The 19,271-nt window shown below is 42.7% G+C and overlaps 1 pseudogene; it reads left to right on the forward strand.

Moving 5' to 3' along the window:
- Positions 1-19,271, forward strand: part of LOC142750372 (RUN and FYVE domain-containing protein 1-like) — a 498,511-nt pseudogene that overhangs the window by 406,502 nt on the left and 72,738 nt on the right.

The raw sequence follows: 19,271 nt of genomic DNA on the forward strand, positions 1-19,271 counted from the left end.
GCCTCTGGCAGGACCTAATCGCCTTCCATAGATGGCATACTGGAAGCCTTTGTTAGGCTTCCGGTTGCCATAGCAACAATCGGCCCCCACAATCGCGCCGCGTTGTGCCGATGTTGTTATAACAACTTAAATGCGGCGGTCGCTGAGTTTTCATGGAAAACACAAAATTGTCTGGGTGACCCCAAACTTTTGAACGGTAGTGTACGTGCCGATAAATACCATAGCGTGTACATGAGAATTCCTGGAATTTTATTTAGTATGCTGGTACTGTATTACGCTGAGGATTTGCCGCACCAGATATGTGCGGCAAAACCGCATATAAGAGGCTTTGTGTGTATTGAGACTAGAGCCTATGTATACCTTTTGAAAACTATATTTTTTCAAATAAAAATATCTATCTGTGTGTTTGGTGCAACGTCCTAATTAGTTTTTATTAAAAATTATTTTGACTTTTTCAGATACAGCTATTTTGTATTCTGGATACACAGCAGTTGTATCGTGCTCTGAAACCTGTATCTGTCAGGTCAGTGGGTCTGATGTGTTCAGTGACAGCGGGTCAGCGGGTCCTTCATGCCTCCGACACGCATGTTCAAGCGGTTACCGCTCACATCTAAGTTGAAAACTTAGATTTAATCGATGACAGTTGGCTCCTGGGTGTAAGAGACACACAGGACTCGCTGTCACTGAACCAGTCAGTCCCGCTGACCTGACAGATTTAGGTCTCACCGCTATATGCAGCTGCTGTATATAAAGGATACAATGCAGCTGTATCTCAAAAAGCTGCATAGCCTTTAACCTATTTGCGCACCATGACGCAACTGTACGTCATGGTTTGCCCTGCCTTAAAGGAACAGTGTCATCACAAATAATTTTTTTATATGTTAAAGATGTTAGTGCTTTAATAAAAACGTTTATATTCATTTGTGTGTTTGTGTTTTACTGTTTCTTATTTTTACACTTTTTCTTCCCTATGGGGGCTGCCATTTTTTGTTCCATTTCTGTGTGTGTCGATTAACGACACACACAGACATGGAGTACGGCAGCCACAGTCCCATAGGGACTGTGAACGGCTCCCGTCCCATTCACGTCCGTGTACGGCGTCTGTGTGGGAACTGCGCATGCGCCGCTCCCACACAGTCCTATTCGAAATTGGCGCCGTCCGGCGCCATTTTCATGTGGACCGGAAGTCGCGGCCGGACAGTAATATTACTACTTCCGGTCGCGGCTTCCGGACTTGTGCACATGGAACAGCGGCAGCAAAGGGAGCGGACGGGCCGGAGGGAGCCGCGGCGGCAGGAGCAGGTAAGAGATTTCAATGTATGTTAGTGTTTGTGTGTGTTTACTACTGTATGTAAACCTACTACACTGTGGGTTACCTCAAAAAATGGCGACACACAGTGTAGGAGGTTAAACCTTTCAAACCCCTCGTTTATCCCGGCACTAGCCAGGATAAAGGAGGGGGGGATGCTGAGAGCTCACTAGAGCGAGAGCTTTTAACCCAATGTTGCAATGCTGCAATTTTGGGAACTAGCTCCATCTAGTGACCAAAAATGGGTAGTATTATAAATTAGAAAAAATTTATAATATTTCCTGACTCGCGAAAAAAATAAAAAAAATTTGAACAATGTTTAATCACCCACACACTAAATGTTTAAATTTTAAAAAAAAAACATGTTTTTAGGGCAACACCATGCCTTTAAGGCACCATAAAGTACAGTTACGTCATGGCTTAAAGAGGCTCTGTCACCAGATTATAAGTGCCCTATCTCCTACATAGTCTGATCGGCGCTGGAATGTAGATAACAGCAGTGGTTTTTATTTTGAAAAACAATAATTTTTGAGGAAGTTATGAGCAATTTTAGATATATGCTAATTAGTTTCTTAAAGACCAACTGGGTGTGTTTTTACTTTTGACCAAGTGGGTGTTGTAAGGAAGTGTATGAGGCTGACCAATCGGTGACCAATCAGTGTCATACACTTCTCATTGTTCCAGCCCAGCTTCTTTCACTGCACAAACAAACTGTGCTGTGGATCATGCTGGGCTGGAACAATGAGAAGTGTATGAGGCTGATTGGTCACTGATTGGTCAGTCAGACACTTCTCTGTACAACGCCCAGTTGGTAAAAAGTAAAAACATGCCCAGATGGTCTTTAAAGGGAATGTGTTGCAAATGAAACCTTTTTTTTTAAGTGTCGTTATTTATTTCTATTATATTTTTTACGTTTTTTGCTGTATTTTTTTTTTTTTTTCCGTATGGTGGAAAGTATTAAAAATTCAATAATAATTTGACATGTTTTCCAATGTTGGCCACCCAGAGCACTTCCCAGAATTACAGCAAGGTGAATAAGGCAAAGCAACCTGACTCACAGCTGCTGTAAATGTGGGAGGGAACCTCACCCCCCCTCTCACAAGCCAGGTAAAGGTGTCTTCATATTGCTAAGCAGTGTCCGGCAGCCGTCAATTTGGGTGTGATTCTGCAGCTGGAAGAAGTTATAGGACACACCAAAAGGCTAAGTGTATGTTCACACGCTTACTAAACAAAGGGAAAACCGCTCCTGATTTTCAGCCATTTTTTAATCAAACTCGCGTTTGTTAACGTCTGTTTTTGGAGCTGTTTTTCTATAAAGTCAATGAAAAACGGCTCCAAAAACGTCCCAAGAAGTGATGTGCACTTCATTTTGGTCGGGCATCTTTTTACGTGTCGTTTTTGGAAAACTACCACGTAAAAAACGCCCTGTCGGAACAGAACGCCGTATTTCCCATTGAAACCAATGGGCAGATGCTTGTAGGCGTTCTGCTTCCGATTTTTCAGCTGAAAACATTGTGTGTGAACATACCCTTAGGGTATGTGCACACGCTAACTGCATTTACATCTGAAATGACGGAGCTGTTTTCAGGAGCAAACAGCTCCGTCATTTCAGACGTAATTGCTCGTACTCGCGTTTTGCGAGGCGTCAATTACGGATGTAATTTGGAGCTGTTCTTCATTGAATTCAATGAAAAACGGCTCAAATTACGTCCCAAGAAGTGTCCTGCACTTCTTTGCCGAGGCTGTTATCTTACGCGCCATCTTTTGACAGCGATGCGTAAAATTACAGGTCGTCGGCACAGTACGTCGGCAAACCCATTCAAATGAATGGGCAGATGTTTGCCGACGTATTGGAGCCGCCTTTTCAGGCGTAAATCGAGGCGTGAAACGCCTCGTTTACGCCTGAAAATAGGTTGTGTGAACCCAGCCTTAGAATGATGAAAGTGAAGTGAATGACTTTTCAGTTGACCGGTTCACACGCCGTGTATTTGACATGTTTTTTTTTTGCACATTTTACGTGCAAAAAAACACTTAAAAAACGCTTGATTACACTTGATTTTGCGTGTTTGGGGGATTTGTGTTTGTGTGTGTGGGGGGGGGGGGGTGCTCGCCGCTGATTCTTCAAAACCGCTGATAAGCAGCTATGAAGTATCAGCGGTGCCCGTGCACACTCCGCTCTGCCACACACACACAGACGGGAAAGTCTTAAGGGGGTCGTCCAGGAAAACATGGCGCCGCACCTGTCCTCAGGTCATGTGTGGTATTACAGCTCTGTCCTATTCACTTCAATGGAGGTGAACTGCAATACCAGACACAACCTGAGGACAGGTGCGGCGCTGTGTCTCCAATCTGGACACCCCTTCTGTCCTGAGATGACCCGACGGGGGAGGCGGGTGTCAGAGCCACCCACCGCCATCACTGCAGACAGAACCACACAACTACGGCATGAGGGCAGGGCTTGTCCTGAGTGCACTGTCTCTTGTTATGGACAGATTTATAGTCACATGAACCCCGTCTGATGAACCGGTAACCTAGGTCCGATCACATGACAGAGGGGGATCACCAAAAACCCTGTGCACCCTCAGCCCGTCCATCCAGCCCTTTCCTGGTTATATCTGCGTCTGGGAAAGCTGGGTGACCACCATTACCCCTCATACTGGAGTGTTTAGGGATGTGACTAATGAACCTCTCACACTCCAGTGGGAGGGGTAATGGTGGTCACCCAGCTTTCCCAGACCCCTGAACGGTAAATCTCTCTAGTTGTGCTGAGACTGTTTCTGAATGTGACTAATGAACCTCTCAGTCTCAGCACAACTAGAGAGATTTATCGTTCAGGGGTCTGGGAAAGCTGGGTGACCACCATTACTCCTACTGGAGTGTGTTTGGGGATGTGACTAATGAATCTCACACTCCAGTAGGAGGGGTAATGGTGGTCACCCAGCTTTCCCAGACCCCTGAACGGTAAATCTCTCTAGTTATGCCGAGACTGTTTGGGGATGTGACTAATGAACCTCTCAGTCTCAGCACAACTAAGAGATTTATCATTCAGGGGTCTGGGAAAGCTGGGTGACCACCATTACCCCTCCTAGTGGAGTGTGTTTGGGGATGTGACTAATGAACCTCTCACACTCCAGTAGGAGGGGTAATGGTGGTCACCCAGCTTTCCCAGACCCCTGAACGATAAATCTCTCTAATTGTGCTGAGACTGAGAGGTTCATTAGTCACATCCCCAAACATTCTCAGCACAACTAGAGATTTATCGTTCAGGGCTTTCCAAGTACAGTTTCATCATGTGTCCTTCATACAAGGGGGGGGGGGGGCGTCGGGGGGGGGGGGGGCCCGTCGGGGGTCACGAGAGCGGGGGTCTGTGAGATAGAGAGTGGGACATGCAGAGACACAGACCTTACCTGCAGTGCAGCTGGTCTTCAAGATGGCGCCTGCTCTCTCCCTGCACACAGCTGCTCTGCTCTGTGTGACTCTGACCTGCGTCTGCGCAGTACAGAGCCATAGAGCAAAGTCAATGGAACGGCTCCCGTTCATTGACTCCTATGCACTGTAGCTGCCGTATTCCATCTCAGTAGGTGTCGTTAATCGACACATACAGAGATGAAAAACAAAATGGCAGCCCCCATAGTGAAGTAAAAGTTAGAAAAAAGAAAAAAGTAAAACACAAACACACACATAAATAAAAGATTTTATAATAAAACACTAAATGCAAATTGATATCAAATTTTTTTTTTTCGTGACACTGGTCCTTTAACCCCTTCTCGACATCTGCCGTATATATACGGCCCACGCCGGGTGGGGGAATATGGAGCGGGCTCACGGGCTGAGTCCGCTCCATAGAGCGAGTGTGTCGGCTGTGCGTTAGAGCCGACACTTCCGGGTTATGAGCGGGATCGCGTTTAGCGCGATCCCGCTTGTTCAACCCGTTAAATGCCGCGTTCAATAGAGATCGCGGCATTTAAATGACTAAAAACAGGGGGGCGACCCCCTGTAATGTCTCAACGCCCCCCCCGTGGCGAGATCGGGGGGAGCCGTTAGTTCACACGGCTGCCTGGGGGTCTGACGAAGTCCACCAGGTCTGCCATCTTGGTACTCCTATGAAGCTCTGCCTCCGGCAGGGCTTCATAGGGGACTGTCAGAATCACGATATACTGCAATACATTAGTATTGCAGTATATCGTGCAAGCGATCTAACGATGGTTGAAGTCCCCTAGGGGGACTAATAAAAAATGTAAAAATGAGTTAAAGTTTTTTTTTTTTTTGTAAAAAAAATAAAAATATTAAAAGTTCAAAAAACCCCCCTTTTCCCATTTTCCCCCTAGAGCATAGTAAAAAATTAAATAAATAAACATAATTGGTATCGCCGCGTCCGTAAAAGTCTGAACTATCACAATATATCATTATTTAACCCGCATGGTGAACGCCGTAAAAAAAAAATTGTAAACGCCAGAATCTCTATTTTTTGTTCACCTAATCTCCCGCAAAAAATGGAATTAAAAGTGATCAAACCGTCACATTTACACCAAAATGGTATTATTAATAACTACAGCTTATCCCGCAATAAATAAGCCCTTACACCACTTAATCGACGGAAAAATAAAGACGTTACGGCTCTCGGAATCTGGCGAAACAAAATAAATTTTCTTTTTTACACTTAGGTTTTTACTTGTAAAAGTAGTAAAATATAGAAAAACCTACACATATTTGGTATCGGCGTAATCGTATTGACCCATAGAATAAAATTAATATGTTGTTTTAATTGTACAGTGAATTCCGTAAAAATGGCGCGCAAAAAACCATGGCGGAATCGCTGTTTTTTTCATTTTCTACCCCACAAATAATTATTTTCCCGTTTCCTAGTACATTATACGGCAAAATAAATGGTGCTACGAAAAACTACAACTTGTCCCACTAAAATCAAGCCCTCATAGTACTATATCGACGGAAAAATAAAGGCGTTATGGCCTTTGGAAGGTGGGGAGGGAAAAACAAAAATGAAAATCTGAAAAAGGGCTGCGGCGTGAAAGGGTTAAGAAACTCATTAGCATAAATCTAATATTGCTCATAACTTGCTCAAAAATAATCGTTTTTCAAAATAAAAACCACTTCCGTTATCTACATTACAGCGCCGAACAGATTATGTAGGAGATAGGGCACTTATAATCTAGTGACAGAGCCTCTTTAAGTCTGTCACCACGACTGCGGCGGGATACCAATCACAGAGCGGTGGCACATGCGATCTCTGTGATTGGTCAGTGAGTATTGACTGACCGATCACAGCATTTGAGTATAGTAACCCGGTAGAAAGAGCCAAGGAGGGAATTTAAACGTGACGACTGCTGTCAAAGACAGCAGATCGTCACTGGCAAGTTGTGGGGGACCAGTCACACCGGTCCCCCGTTTGCGATGGCTGTGATTGGACAGTTAGTAGTGACTGATCAATTACAGCACAGTCTAAGGCCCCATTCACACGACCACAAAAAATCTCCATAATTGCAGGCCGTAATACGGTCCGCAATTACGGACCCATTCAGTTCTATTGGCCGCGGACACCTTTCCGTATCGCTACGGATGTCTGTCCGTGCCTTAGAAATGTTCAGAAAATTATGAAACATGTCCGTTCTTTTGCATTTTACGAGCCGTGCTTCCATATTTTGTATGGGAGCACGGCCCAAAAATGCGGGCGACGCGCCGTGATTACGGGCTTGGCCGTGTGTATGGGGCCTACTATTTACACGGTAGAAAGAGCCAGGGTAGGAGATCCAAATGTGACAACTGCTGTCAAAGACAACAGATTGTCACTTTTATGTTGTGGGGGACCAACCACAGTGGTGCCCCATTGTTGATCACTGTTATTGGTCAGTCTGTGGTAACCGACCATTCACAGCTTTTTGATGCCAGTTTTTGGGCATCAACTTTTGCTCTCAGCGTCTACTCTCCTCCTTTTGTGAGAGAGAGTGAGGAAATCAGACGTGTGTTAGTGAGAGAACGATAAAGAAGAAACAGAAGACATAAATTATATAATTTCCCTGCCAGTGTCACTGACAAGTGCCCCTTCCCTGCTCTACCCAAAAAAAGTGCCCAGAGTGAAGTGCCCTGTACTGTGAATCACCTTCGCCTGCAATTGTCCAGTGCCCCTTCCCTGCTCTACCCAGTGAAGATTACAGAGTGACATGCACTGTACTGTGAATTGCTATTACCTGCCATTGTCCGTTAGGGATAGTTTTACGTTTTTTAGGGAGGTTTTATTAAAAATATGAAAAAAAAATAATATATATATATATAAAAAAATAGTTACATTATTTAACTGTTACAGTACAGTTTACTGCAACAGATTAGGTAATAAATTTAGATAGGTTCACTTAGATCACTGTTACACAACAGATTACTGTATTACAAGTAACAGCACCAGGATTTCAATGATGGAGAAATGTTGGTTTATTTACCACAGAGTGAGCAGATTGAGCAACGTTTCGGTTCACACCTGAACCTTTCTCAAGCTCAACCTTTCTTAAGCTTAACCATACCTATTTTGCCAGTGAGGAAGAATTCGTATTTCGCCTTTCAACTTCCTCAAGTGATTCCGAGGAAACCCCTCAAACCTCTGAAACCCGCTCAAACCTCTGATATGAGCAGCCGTCCATTTCTGCTTGGCACAAGTGAAGAGGATTGGGCACTCCCATGTAATTTTAACCCTCAAATTCCTGAATTTATTGGTGCCTTAGGCAGGGGCGTAGCTAGGGGGGGGCAAGCGGGGCATGTGCCCCGGGCGCAGTTCAGAGGGGGGCGCCAGCGCCCCCTCCTACTGCACTATAATTGTACCTGTGTCGCAAGGACACCGGTACAATTAGAAGCAATGAATGACCGGGCAGCGCCTTTCCACGACGTAAGCGACTGGTACCTTTTGTACCAGTGACGCTTCCGTCAATGAAAGGCGCTGACTGACTGGCAGGGAAAGTCATCCTGCCCAGCCAATCAGCGCCTTTCATAGACGCTGTGTTCAACCCCCTGGAGACCTGCGCAGAAGAGAGCAGGTCTCCATGGCTGCCGGACGGCGTGGGAGCGGGAATAAGGTGAGTTTGAAATTTTAATTATTTTTTATTTATTTTTTAAATTGTAATAGAAGTGTGGCTGTATCTGCGGGCAGGACTTTGTCTACACGGGGGACTTTATCTACGGGGGGTGTCTATCTACAGAGGGACTATATCTACAGGGCTGGGCTATATACAGGGGGCTATATCTGCTGGGCTATATACAGGGGGACTATATCTACAGGGGGGCTATATACAGGGGGACTATATCTACAGGGCTGGGCTATATACAGGGGGACTATATCTTCTGGGCTATATACAGGGGGACTATATCTACAGGGGGACTATATCTACAGGGGGACTATATCTACAGGGGGGCTATATACTGGAGTGGGCTGTCTATAGAGCACCATATATAGGGGTTGGCTATATAGTATATAGACCCCTGTAGATATAGCCCACCCCTGTATATGGTGCTCCATAGATAGGCCACCCCAGTATATAGCCCTCCCTGTAGATATAGTCGCCCTGTATATAGCCCAGCCCTGTAGATATAGCCCCCTGTAGATATATTCCCCCTGTATATAGCCCACCCCTGTATATAGCCCACCCCTGTAGATATAGCCCCCCTGTGTATAGCCCCCCTCTGTAGATATAGCCCCCCTGTGTATAGCCCACCCCTGTATATATATAGCCCCCTGTGTATATCCCAGCCCTGTAGATATAGCCCAGCCCTGTAGATATAGCCCAGCCATGTAGATATAGCCCAGCCCTGTAGATATGGTCCGCCTGTAGATATGGTCCCCCTGTAGATATGGTCCCCCTGTAGATATGGTCCCCCTGTAGATATGGTCCCCCTGTATATAGTCCCCCTGTAGATATAGTCCCCCTGTAGATATAGCCCACCCCTGTATATAGTCCCCCTGTAGATATAGCCAACCCCTGTATATAGTATCTCACAAACAGCTCCCCCCTATAGTGCTCCACAGAAAGCCCACCCCTGTATATAGCCCCCTTGTACATATAGTCCACCCCTGTATATAGTGCTCCACAGATAGCCCACCCTTGTATATAGTATATACAGGGGTGGGCTATCTGTGGAGCACTATATACAGTAGTGGACTATCTAGTGGAGCACTATATACAGGGGTGGACTATATGTACAAGGGGGGGCTATATACAGGGGTGGGCTATCTGTGAAACACTATATACAGGGGTGGACTATATGTGAAGCACTATATACAGGGGTGGGCTATATCTACAGGGGGGCTACATACATGGTTGGGCTATCTGTAGAGCTCTATATACAGAGGTGGGCTATATCTACAGGGGGCTATATACAGGGGTGGACTATCTGTAGAGCACTATTGGGGGAGTTATTTGTGGGACACTATATACAGGGGTGGTCTATATGGGGGCACTATCTACAGGGGCTCTATGGCAGGCACTATCTACAGGGGGCACAGTGCGTGTGTGGGACACGGTGTATGGTGCTATTATAATTAGAGGTGCAGTGTTTGGCGCTATTATATTTAGGGGCGTAGTGTGTGGTATAATGATAACTTTATCTTTATTTATAGGTGTAGAAATGTTGGTAAAGTGAGAAGCTGAAGACATCTGAGCGGCAAACTGCAGAAATGGGCTGTGACCGGGAGAAGTCATCATAGAGGTCTGGACCGGATGGAGAAAAAGAACTAGAATCTAAGACGTCACCGGTGAGTCACTTAATGTAAATGTTTATTCTGCCTCTAATCAGCACTGTAGTCACTGTATGATCTGCAGCGAGATGATGGGTGGTATGATTATGATAGGATTTATATTTGTGAAACGGCATCTCCCAGCATATACTTACCATTGTTTGGGCTATGCTGGGAGCTGTAGTTTTACGCCGTACAAACCTATACGGCAGGGGTTGCACTAAATTGAGCTGTATTTCTTCTGGCACTGTTTATATGTAGTGAGCTTGGTTCTGGTGTTGTGTATAGAACCATATTGCTTGTGAAATGTACAAATAATTTTATGCTCGCGTTACATAAAAAGAAATGACACGTCGATTGGTAGAGAAAACAAACACGGCGAGGGGGAAGGAGATGTCGGGAAAGAGGTTGGGGGGCGCCAAACTGAATCTTTGCCCCGGGTGCTGGAGAACCTAGTTACGCCTCTGCCTTAGGAAATATCACCAATATGTACACATGCAGTACTGTTGCGCTATTTCAATAATGGAACTAGATAGATATATACCAGTATATAGTATCAAATACGTAGATTTAAGTAACAGTTGTATACCATTTAAAGAATAGCCATATAGATACCAAGTATAGCTTAGTACTTTGACCAAAAACATACGAAGAAACCTATAGAGGAAGTGGTCAAATATTAACCCAGATGTAGTAAGTAATAGAAATTCATTTTTATTAACAGACAGATACAAATACAATAAAAAATTGAGTAATGCAATGTTAAAAAGGCGTCCACCTATGCAGGATATATTTGTAATACTAACAAGGTATGAACGGATATATTAAAGACATATGAGGTAAATACATGTGTATATAAATTATGTGCTCACTGCACCTAGCATGCAGTCATGAATCAGTGCATATATAAAGTGCTTATGTGCAGTATAAGGTGCTTCCTGTATATGGAACACCATGAATTAGTATGAAAGTGTGGCATGTATGCAGGACATGAGCAACAAGTAATACGGACTCTAAAGCAAGCAAATGCAACCTAGATCCAGAAAATGACAAACAAATGTCTAGATGGATGGATAAAAGTACATACCCAGGTTCATGATCACCACATAGGGGAGACGCCAGACCCGACGCGCGTTTCGGCGGATGCCTTCGTCCGGGGGTGGCGTCTTCCCAGCGGGACCCTCCCTTTTATGTTAAGTGTATTAGAAAATAATCCAATTATGCGAGGCCAGCAGGAGATGAATCTTGGCGACAGGCCGGGGGTACAGAGATGGCTGCTGCCCCACTTCCGGTGCCGCGTCATTGGAGAGGATGCGAGCTGGCGCTGTCTGACAGCGCCGCCCACATCCGTCCCCGATTGGAGACAGCGGCCGAAAGGTGCATGAGCCACTCCCCCCCCCCCTCACCAGCGCACCAGCCCTCTCACGGGACCCGCATACGTGCCTATATATGCAGCATGTATTTTTTATATAATAGATGTCACGGTATGTATATCAGTGTATGTTGTAACATATATTCTTTATTACATATCCTTAGTTGCCATTACCTATCAGTAATACATTGTACTCTACATTTCCCCAGCTGTTCTAACGATGTACACTGATACATTTCGGTATGGTGTGCCAGTTTCACTGAGCATATCCGTCCTTATATAGGGATGGATTGGGCTAAAGAGACGTTGTACAATCCGTCCCTTTAAAAAAACTGTTTCATGATATAGCCCTTTAGCAGTTCCTCTATCTTGTGAATATGCTCAATTCTTTTTTTGTCCTGAAAGCTACTGGGTGCTCCCTTCCTCTTGGGCCCCGCTGTTTGTCCATGCCGCGCATTAGGACCACAATGGGGATATTTCTGAACAAAGAAGAAACTGGGTGATACATTGTGTGGTGCATTTCTTCATTTTCATGTTCGTTTTACAAAAAAGATGACACATTTGTCAAAAAAACAAAATAATTTTTCTTTTTTACCCGCTTTGCATTAAATATACCAACAAAATGTGGGGTGAAAATACTCACTACACCCCTAAATAAATAAATTAAAGGGTCTCGTTTTCCAAATGGGGTCATTTATGGTGGGTTTCTATCATTCTGGCAACTCAATGACTCTCCAAATGTGCAATGGGGCCTAAAACAGTTTTAAGCAAAATGTCTCCTGTAAGCCACCGAGTGTTCCCTTCCTTGCTGTTGGGCCCTGCCGTGTGTCCAGGTAGCACATTATGGCCACAATGGTGGTATCTTTGAACACAGGAGAAACAGGGTGATACATTTTGGGGTGAGTTTCTTCATTCTCATATTCACTTTACAACAAAATATGTCTTTAAAATGACACATTTGTGAAAAAAAGTGGAATTTTTTTCACCTGCTTTGCATGAATTCTTACAAAAAAAACTGTGGGGTCAAGATACTCACAACACCCCTTAATAAATACCTTAAGGGGTTTAGTTTTAAGAATGGGGCATTTCCATCATTCTGACATTTATGAGCCTCTGAAAACTTGGCTTAGTGTATGAAAAACAAAAGGTACTTCAAAATTTATAAAATTATTATTCAATTTGTAAGTCTCCCAAATTGCTCGAAAATATATTATTTTTTTTTAAAGTGCTGCCAAAATAAAGAGATGGAAATATTTATTTAATTAAAAAAAATGTGTACAGTATGTACGTCGTATTGCAGTTCAAAGTAGGGAAACATTTTAATTTTTACAAAATGTTAAACTTTTTGTGTTTTTAAATAATTTACGCAAATTTTATCAGTCTACTTTTACCACCTAAATAAAGTAAAACATGTGACGAAAAAATAATGTCAGAATTACTTGGCTATACAAAACTATTTCAGAGTTATTCTCTGATAAAGTCAGACATACTAGATTTGAAAAATATGGCTTGGGGACCATTCAGAGTAGGAATCATTGACCGCAACTCTCTGGATGCGGTACTTGAGCCAATTTTCTGCACCTATATCTTAATTTACCCATATACATGCTAAAAGAAAGAAAAACAAACAACAACAATACAAATCCCTGTATAATATCCTATCTGTTGAGATAATATTCATTACGTCACTGTATTAAATTACAGGAAGTCTAACTGTACTGAATATTGAGTCTAGGCAAAGCATGCCATGCAGCTATGAGAAGGTTTGTGTGGTTATTATACAGCCTGCAGGATTCTATACACTTCTATTCTTTTTTTTTTTTTTAATAAACAAAAAGGAGGATCATAAACCATTTACTGTGGCAATAGGTGGCATCTAAAAGAGGGCAAATTTGTCACAAATCTTAATAATCAAACTGTAATTTACTACCAAAACTCCAAAATTGCTCTCAAGTTAATTAACTGATAGGGGTTGCCGCTAAGAATCAACCAAGCTGTACTTTTCTCTTGTGTCTGTGCATGTATTCCTATTTTTATATTTGTCCATAAATATGTTTGAATAAAGTTTTTTTTTGTTTTTTTTTTATTCATTCCATCTACAGCTTCAGTGTCATTACCTTTTTTTTTTTATTACATTAATGTCGCAGTATTGGTAAGCACAACACTTTGTAAATGGGTTTGAGGGATTATAATCACAGGCGCACAAGCAGATGATGCATGTGAGCATAAAAATGTGCGTGATGGTTGCTTCTATCATAGCAAGGCTCCTAGGACCTACATCTAACCTGACCTCTTTCTCATCTCTAGCATGCAGCAGAAACAAATGCTGGTCCTGTCGGCCTGTTTACTGATTCCCACTATAGCAATGACAGCTGTCAGGGAAGCAGTTATCGCCTGACAACTGTCATGGTTTGGGAATGCACAGCCTGCGATTCAGGGCACAGATAGACCCTGGGATAGATAGACTCTAATGCTGTCTAGATAGTGGGAACTTTAACCATTTATTTTACAACTGTCATCGAAGCACAGACCTGATTGGTAGCCACTATGTTTCCTCTAGACTGGTTTTATAAATCTCCTCCAGTTTTGTTTAAACACCTTCAAAAGCTATTTTATTTTTTATTTTTTTTAAAAAAGTCTATTAGTGTGTTTGGTGCAACTTTCTAATTTAGTTTTTATTAAAAATCATTTTGACTTTTTCAGATGTCTCTTGCTTTCTAAGGTGCACATACATAGTCTTTAAATTCCCTGTTTGCTGCCATATTTATCAGCATTTCACCATGGTGTTTAATAGAATATTTACAGGGCACAGGTTGCATATTGTTTTATTTCCAAACTGTATGCCTCCTGTGTTTTTTGTTTTTTTGTCGGTTGTTAGCTTGGATAACTTATTAGCCTTTATGGGTTTAGCAGAGATTTTAACTGAGATTTGAAGTGGCTTATTTTTATGTAAAGTCATGTGGGAAAAAAGTAGAAAATATCTCTTCAAAAAAAGCAACATAACAAAAGCATGAAATTGTAACATGGTTGGGCCGGATGTTGCAGAACAATGACATACATGTATCCAAACAGGGGCAGATTAAAGTCACAAACCGTGATGCTGCTCCCTTCTCCAACTTGCAGCCCTCCCCCACCCTTACACAGAAACTGGAGCAGGGAGCTGAAATTTACTGCAGCTCCCTGCTTCAAGCAAGTGCTGCGACTCGAATATAATTTTGTTTTCAATTTAAAGCCAAGAGTCTCTAGTCACAATCTTCCAGTTGCAGCACTCATTTGAAGTCAGGATGTAATACCTAGGTCATTGGCTGTCGCAAAGTCATCCAGGGAAACTATATAACTACCGTGAGGTTTCCGGAAGAAATGTTTTTCCTCTGTTCGTCAAAGTTGGCCATTGGATTTCGGTTATATTCTTCTCTGGATCATACAGCTAGGTCTGAACAAGGTTGAACTTAAAGGCTGTGTACACCTTTGACATTGTGCGTTTTTTTGTTTAATAAAAGTGTGCATCATTGTGATTGGTTCAAATTCCTAAATACATTTTATTAAAAATGATTTTAACTTTTTGAGATACAGCTGCTTTGTATTCTGTATCTTGCACTGAAACCTGTACCAGTCAGGTCTACGGGACAGACGGGTTCAGTGTCAGCGTTTCCTCCGTGTGTCTGACACGCAGGATCGAGCTGTTAACGATCACATCTAAGTTAATAACAGATCTGATCGATTACAGGTGGATCCTACATGTCAGAGACATGCAGGACCCGCTGTCACTGCACCCATCAGTCCAGCGGAAGTCAACGATTTAGGTCTTGGCGAATGATACAACTGCTCTGTATACAGAATACAAAGCTGCAGTATCTCAAAAAGTAAAAATAATTTTTAATAAAATATAATTAGGAAGTTGCACCAATCACACTGATACACAATTTTTTTTTTATTTTTTAAAAACACGATGTCAAAGGTGTGCATAGCCTTCGACGGACAAGTATCTTTTTTTTATTAATGTATTTTTTATGTGATTAATGGCATGTCCCTAAAATATACTATCCATATGTGATTGGTATGGGTCTGACTACTGGGACTCGCAGTGATCTTTACATATATGGCCAGCTTTGAGCAAAACCATTGTAACATGGGGTGTTGTTTCTATTATTTCAGGGAATTGCAGGATTTAGTGTCCATTTGCATGGTTAAGAACTATTGCCCGGAGCGGAGCAGTAATGCTTAGCGTCTGTGTTATTAGCATGTCAAAATCTATTCAATAATTAGTCTAGTTAGGGTGAGATTTTCCATGTGACATTTCACCACCATTTCTGTGTGGCTGAACATTGTAGGAAGAGGTGTTAGGTTAAAGAGATGGGTTCAACTTCTACATCATTTTATAAGACCGAAAATGACAATGATCCTTATACAGATTTCTGGAGTACTTCATTTATAACATTAGTCCAGTCCTGGCTCATCTAGCCTCCAGTTTTCCGTTTATTTTCTTTAAAGCATGTATAGTTAAAAGGGTTTTTTTGGCCACTAAAAATTGATGGCCTATCCTCAGGATGTCAGGGTTCGACTCCCGGGATCCCCACCGATCAGCTGTCTTGAAGGGGCCACAGCGCTCGTATGTGTGCTCCTTCCGCTTAATTTCTTCTTGCTCACGCTAAGTCGTTGACACGCATTTAGTGGCGATTCACAGGTATTGCAGCCTTTTTTCCCATTCTCTTTAATGGGAGAGGAAGGCCGCAAAACCTGTGAATCGCTGCTAAATGCGTGTTGACGATTCACAGTGAGCAAGAAGAAATGAAGGGGAAGCAGCGCTCGTACGAGTGCTGCGACCCCTATAAAACAGCTGATCGGCAGGGGTCACAAAAGTCGGACCCTGACATCCTGAGGATAGGCCATCAATTTTTTTGTAACAAAGTTAACTGCACATATTTAATTATACACAGCTTTGTAAATGAGAGCTTTGCCATCAGCAGCAGGTTTTGCTGTAATATACATCCGTCAACGCTGCAATAGCTGGGATTGGAGATATCTCCAATTCCGGGTGTTTAACCCTTTGATGCAACAGTCAATAGTGACACTGTCATCTAAGCGGTTTGAAAGAGGGAGGGGCCTGTCTATTATCTCTGTGTGAACTAGGCCTTATGAGCACAGCACCATAAGAGATGATCAGCATGGTTTCCTCTCAACTGCAGTGAGCATAGTACTGTACTACATGTAGCAGGAGCTTCTCCTGTGCTGTTTAACCAGAGAAAGCAGACACTATGACATGTTACACAGCACACGAGCCTTCGGCAAGAGCTGCTGCTATAAGTAGTACAGAATTATGCTGCAGTGCAGAGAGGAGTTTGTGCCAACCTGGATAAACTGCCTATAGGGGGTGATACTGGGGGGGTGATTGGAGCGGGGGTGATGCTGGGTGGGAGATGATGTGAAGAGGGATGATACTGGGATGAGATGATGTTAAGAGGAGGTGATACTTTGGGAAGGCGATGTGAAGAGGCGGTGATACTGGGGGGAGATGATGTAAGGGGCGGTGATACTGGTGGGAGATGATGTGAAGAGGGGGTGATACTCAGGGGAGATGATGTGCAGAGGGGGTGATACTCGGTGGAGATGATGTAAAAAAGGGGATAATACTGGGGGAGATCATGTGAGGAGGGTGTGATACTGGGGGAGATGATGCGAAGAGGGCGTGATACTGGAGAAAGATGATGTAAAGAGGGAGATGATACTGAGAGAGCTGATGTGAAGAGGGGGATCATGTGAGGAAACCAGTGCATGTGCATAGATCCTAGGAAGTCCAGTCACATTCAGGCTTGGTCGAGACTGGTCAAATGCCCCTACTTGTCACATGCTAGGATGAATGATGCAGCGAGGCAGAGGGGAGAAAGGTTTCTCTTCACCAGGCAGCGTGGCTTACCATAGGACGAAAAACAGCAGACCTGGTAATGAAGGCATATTAGTAAGTGTAATATTTTCCTGCCTGCAACACATTAGAAATAAGTCCACATAAAATGGCCAACCCATTTAACTTGACTTTTTCAACGTTTTTCAATGCCTTAAATGATAAGTTAACACGCGGCAGCAATTTTTTTAGCGTCAAGATAAGAATTGGTCATAGTGGGGCTAAAGAAAAACGAACAAATATTTTTCTTCCTTTTCTTTACATTTTTAAAAAAAAATATGCATTTGGTAGCACTGTAATCATAACAACCCATAGAATCCTATCTCCAAATCACAAACAGATCTCAGGTCATAATTTTATTGGTTGAGGAGCAGCAGTTTGGTATGGCTTGTCTAAAACTTACAATTTACTTAATGACGTATTGTACATAATATACTGTACTTATGTAGTTACCTAGTTGTTACCTTGAATGTATACAGAAAGTTAAGAGAAATTATATTGAAAGATATGTTAACACTTCAATATGCATTTATATTTCTATAAAAGCACCCATTTGGAGCACAATCTACAATCTGAGAAAGAACAACAGAGAACTCTTCAAGCAGAGCTTTATGATGAGAAGGAGAAGACTAAATCCTTACAAAACGACCTCCTGCAATATTCACAACTAAAAAAGGTAAACTATATGAAGTTTATCTGATAACTTTACAAACAGGCCCCAGTGATGGTGAAAGAAGAAGTAATTGATTAGTCCTGGTGAAAAGAGTTCTGTGAAACTCAAGGCAGCAGGTTAATGAAAAAAAAATTAACCAAATTATACCACCATAAGCAAGGTAAGAATTATATTGTAGGAGGACTAAAAAGAAAATATAATATTCTCCAGGGTCTCGAACAGAACAGACAGTGTTATTGTTAAAGGGGTTGTCCCTGGATTAACTTTTATCACCTTGCCAAAGGATAGTTGATAAATATGTGATAACTGGGACCCCCACCAATCACTAGAATTTATGATCGCATTGAGGAGAACTTTGAATAGAGTAGTGGTCGAGCATGCGCATAATTGCCAACATTTGAATTTCTTATTCCAGTGACACTTAAAGTGTGGCTTCTTTGGTGGGTGCATCTTATGGAATGTGACTTGTATCAGGTGTGGCTAATGGGGCATGTCTTCTGAGAATTTCTGCATACAATTAAACAAACACAAATGTCTTCACTCGTTTGGCTGACAACTACTATGGTGGCCAGTACAGTATCTCTCTGGTTGTTTACAGGCAGGTGATATCTCACTTTATCACTAGGGCTAGGCGATATGTGCTGACCATTACTGGTGGTGTAAAGCCCAGCATAGATAGTACCACCACACTCAGTGCCCCTTGTAGATGGGGTCCCACACTGCCCCCAGTAGATAGTGCCACACACTGCTTTCTGTACATAGTGCCACAATGCCCTCTGTAGATAATATCACAGTGCCCTCTGTAGATAGTGTCACACCCCCTGTAAATAATGCAACAGTGCCCTTTGTAGATAGTAAAATTTGAAAGTAAAAGAAAAAGGGGTGAAGAGGAAAACGGCGCTCCTCTAAGGTAATACTGTTTTCAAAATATATAAGTAACAGTGCATAGTGAGCTGGTTTAATCACCTAGATTTGCTGTGCAAGTATAGGCACAACGCTACTGCTTTACATTAATAACAGTGACAGTATTTCTCTAGGTGGCGGCTGCTATCCCTCGGGTGGAATTCTCTATACCCGGGGAGAAGGAATCAATAGATAGGAGAAAAACAAGTGCAGCATTTGGGCCTGGCAGGTAATTACTCAAAAGAAGTGTGTTTTTCTTAGGTATACGTTTTATTGTCACACTACTGTTTCAGAACCGGACAGGTCCCTTCCTCAGGCTCATACGATGGTACAGAGAATGGTACATCCTTTTATACATACAAACAAAACGTGGAAAAGGTT

The sequence above is a fragment of the Rhinoderma darwinii genome, chromosome 3 (assembly GCF_050947455.1).
Source record: "Rhinoderma darwinii isolate aRhiDar2 chromosome 3, aRhiDar2.hap1, whole genome shotgun sequence".
In the NCBI taxonomy this organism is placed as follows: domain Eukaryota; kingdom Metazoa; phylum Chordata; class Amphibia; order Anura; family Rhinodermatidae; genus Rhinoderma; species Rhinoderma darwinii.